General features: G+C 43.4%; 1 non-coding gene across 1 annotated transcript; it reads right to left on the minus strand.

Moving 5' to 3' along the window:
- Window positions 1–357: 357 nt before the first annotated feature.
- On the minus strand, window positions 358–426 carry TRNAA-CGC (transfer RNA alanine (anticodon CGC)). The gene has a single exon. It is a non-coding gene; the product is annotated as a tRNA-Ala (tRNA).
- Window positions 427–4,056: the final 3,630 nt, after the last annotated feature.

A 4,056-nucleotide genomic window follows, 5' to 3' on the forward strand; every position in this document is an offset into this window, starting at 1 on the left:
ACTAGCATCGGCTTTTTCACACAGCAAACAGAAACCTCTAAAAAACAGTTTACTGCACAAAAAAGCCGATGCTAGTTGCAGCTGCGGGGCAGATAGTGTGAAATCGGACAGAAGCCCTGTTGTGAAGAGGAGCGTCAGAACGGTGTAAGGTGAGTGGGAAATCGGTCGTTTTTTACTTTTGTACACACCTACTTTGCTGGAGTTATCCACTCATGGACACCTGTTCACATGAAGCTGCCTTATACTGAATCAGATGCTTGGTCCATCAAAGTCAGTCTTGTCTACTCAGACCAGCAGCGTCTCTTTAGAGTCTCAGGCTGAGGTCTTTCACATCACCTGCTATCTGGTCCTTTTAACTGGAGATGCCAGGGATTGAACCTGGGACCTTCTGCATGCGAAGTAGATGCTCTGCCACTGAGCCACAGCCCTTACAGTCTACTCCTTCCATTCGTTTTCCCCAGAGCATGATACCAAAACTGGTAAAACACTGCAAAAAAGCAAACTTGGCTGGATTATACAAAATAATGTACTACAGTTCTTTTTATGGGAACTGGTTGACCACTGTGTGAGATATGACACTGAACTAGGTAGACACCTGGTCTGATCCAAGAGGGCTCCTCTTATATTTTTATGACGCCTTACCATCACACAGTAAATATTTTATTTATGTACAAAATCTGTATGCCAATTTTCTTCCCAATCAGGGAGAATACTGCATACAACTAATCTAGAAGCAGTCATACATAAAATCACACGGAGGTTACATTGCTGCAGTATTATCAGCACCCATAAACATGAGTAACAAACTGGGAAGGGAGTGGAAATAAAACAAAGGCACAGAAAGCAGCAAAATGGATGCACTTTAATTATTAAACAGATTGTAGTAAAAGCGGAGTGGAACAATGCACAGAATGACATTCTTCTGGCGCAACAAAAGAAAGGAACAGGAAATCTGTTCATGTGTTGTTTAGTGGTGTCCTTGAAGGTTGCATATCATAGGGATTGCTTTCAACCAAGTACTGCAGTATTGAGTAGCAGCTAGAATGCCCAGCAGACACATGCTTGAATTCCCCTCTGCCAAAAAAGCTCACTAGATTCAGATTATTTATCAGATTATTTATGATTACAGTACATAACCAATAAAAGCAATTTAAGAAGCCAATCCATTCAAATCAGATGTACAAAGTACTCAAACTAAGTGACATTGGGCCAGTCCCACTCTCTCAGCCTAACCTACCTTGCAGATCTGTTGTGGGGCTCACTTACGCAGGGCTTTTTTGTAGAAAAAGCCCAGCAGGGACTAATTTGCATATTAGGTCACGCCCCTGACATCACCATTGTTTCACACAGTGCAGGAGCACATTTGCATATTAGGCCACACCCCCTGATGCCAAGCCAGCTGGAACTGCGTCCCTGCTCGCATCTTGAAGCTCATAGCTCGAATAAAACTTTGTCTTAAAGGTGCCACTGGACTCAAACTTTTTTCTGGCTGCCCACCTGGATGAAAGGCTCTGTCCACCTTAATAGCTTCCAAGTAAGCAGAACCCAAGATGCTATTCCCCTTTAATTCCCCCCTTTTAACTTTCTATTTTTAATGCCAGTTTTACAGCCACAGTTACCCAGGTTCCTTAACCCCTTTCCTCCAGTTCCAGTACCCTCCTCTTTTCTTTAAATAGTCACATTAAACATCTTATTATCAAGTTATTCGCCTTTTATCTATATTGTATATACTGGTTTCAAGGTATTTTATTTATTTATTTTGATTTGATTTGATTTATATCCCGCCCTCCCCACCGAAGCAGGCTCAAGGTGGCTCACAACATGAAATCCCACAAACAATTAAATTAATGAGTATTAAAATTACACATTCAGTAATAAAATAAATATACAATGATTAAAACGGTTAAAACAAAAAACAAAATATTGAGTTGGTGTTATTCTGGTGGCGACAGCCTTCTTCCACTTTTAAATACCAGTGCCGAGACAATTGAATGCCTGCCGGAAGAGGACAGTTTTGCAGGCCCTGCGGAACTGCACAAGGTTCCACAAGGCCCTCACTTCATCTGGCAGTTGGTTCCACCAGCAGGGGGCTACAATTGAGAAGGCCCTGTCTCTAGTTAATTTAAATCGGGCCTCCTTCGGTTATGTATTTCAATCAGGCCTTCTTCGGTTATGTATTTTATTGGTTATGTATTTCACCTCTTGCATGCTTCTTAGAATTTCCCTTCAGGGTTATTATTATCGAGGTGGAATTCTAGCAGGAGCTCCTCTGCATATTAGGCTGCACGCCCCTGATGTAGCCAATCCTCCAAGAGCTTACAAAAAAGAGCCTTGCAAGCTATTGGAGGATTGGCTACATCAGCGGCGTGGGACCTAATATGCAAAGGAGCTCCTGCTAGAATTCCACCCCTGATGATGATGATGAATCTGATTTATATCCCACCCTTCTCGCCAAAGCAGGTTCAGGTTCCCCCCTCCCTCATTATTTAATCAAAGCCTTCTATTGAGTATATCAATTTTATTTTCAATCTCGGTTCAGAAATCTTCTAATGTCTGACAACTTCATTCCTCAAATGTTTTAAATTCACTCATAAACACTTCCTGAAGGTTCCCTATGCCTAGCCTAGAGGAGTCCATCGAATCACCACCGGGGGAGGTGGGAACTTGGTTTTATGCATTTTAGCTATAGATTGCCCTGACTCGGATGGCCCAAGGTAGCCCCGTCCCAACAGATCTCGGATGCTGAACAGGTTGATACTTGGATGAGAGACCTCCAAGGAAGCTCAGGGCCCTGTACTAAGAGCCCTGTAAGCTCTTGGAGGATTGGCTATAGCAGGGGTGTGTGGACCAATATGCAAAGGAGCTCTTGCTGCAAAAAAAAGCCCTGGAAAGAGCCATCAAGTCGCAGCTGACTTAGGATGACCCTGGAGGGTTTTCAATGCAAGAGATGAACATGGGTGGTTTGCCATTGGCTGCCTATAGCAACCCTGAGTTCCCTTGGAGGTCTCCCATCCAAGTACTTACTGCCGTCTGGAAAGGGGCCACTTAGCTAAGTGACTAAAAACACTTTTCTGGAAGCCTGCAAATCATTTCAGGATAGTGAAACTTTCCCCACGCGGGTCCATTGAACCAAGGAGATGCTTGTTTGCCAGACACTAGCACATGATCTCTTCGAATGAAGACGCATTCACTCTTCATTCATATCCTGGGAAAATGCAACGTATCTTGGGTGTGGGCTGCGTGATTATGGAAATGGACAATATCCTTATGAATATTTAAACAAAGACAATGAATTCATCAGCACCATGCTTTACACACTCGCACACACTTTCCATTATCCGGAATGGTTTGCAGCCCGATCCTACTTCGAGTCCCTCCTGTCTAACCTCCTTTCTAGGCAATGGCTTCGGACGGGAGTAACTCTGTACAGAACCGCACGGTAGTTCTGGGAATCCTGCCACAAGGTACTTTTATCATCATAAATTTAAATGAACATTGAGATGGACTATTTTATCAGACACGTTAATGATTATGCAGAGAAGATCAATGGAGCGTTCAGTAATAACTCAGGCAGAAGAGATCTTGGCGCGTCTATGTGGCTTATGAGCAATGTGCAGCAGCCCTAATCTAAATGAGAAACAGTTAGACTATGTTGCGTGATAGCTGGATAGTCCCAGGGGAGCACTGGACCAGACACATTTGATGGAAATGGTCTTCCACCAGATATTTGCAGGTGGACTTGGGAGAAGGGGGAGTCCATAGAGAAGTGTTTTTTACCTAGTCCAAACTCTTTCTTCCAAAATTCTTACTGATGTCTTCAGATTGGCCATATCCAGGCTTTTTTTTTTTTTGTAGCAGAAACTCCTTTGCATATTTGTCCACACCCCTGTGATGTAGCCAATCCTCCTGGAGCTTACAGTAGGCCCTGTACTAAGAGCCCTGTCAGTTCTTGGAGAATTGGTTACATCAGGGGTGTGTGGCCTAGTATGCAAAGGAGTTCCTGCTACAAAAAAAGCCTTGGCCGTATCTGTTTGGAAGAAAAATGGCATGACCATA

Source organism: Heteronotia binoei, chromosome 19, assembly GCF_032191835.1.
Source record: "Heteronotia binoei isolate CCM8104 ecotype False Entrance Well chromosome 19, APGP_CSIRO_Hbin_v1, whole genome shotgun sequence".
NCBI lineage: Eukaryota > Metazoa > Chordata > Lepidosauria > Squamata > Gekkonidae > Heteronotia > Heteronotia binoei.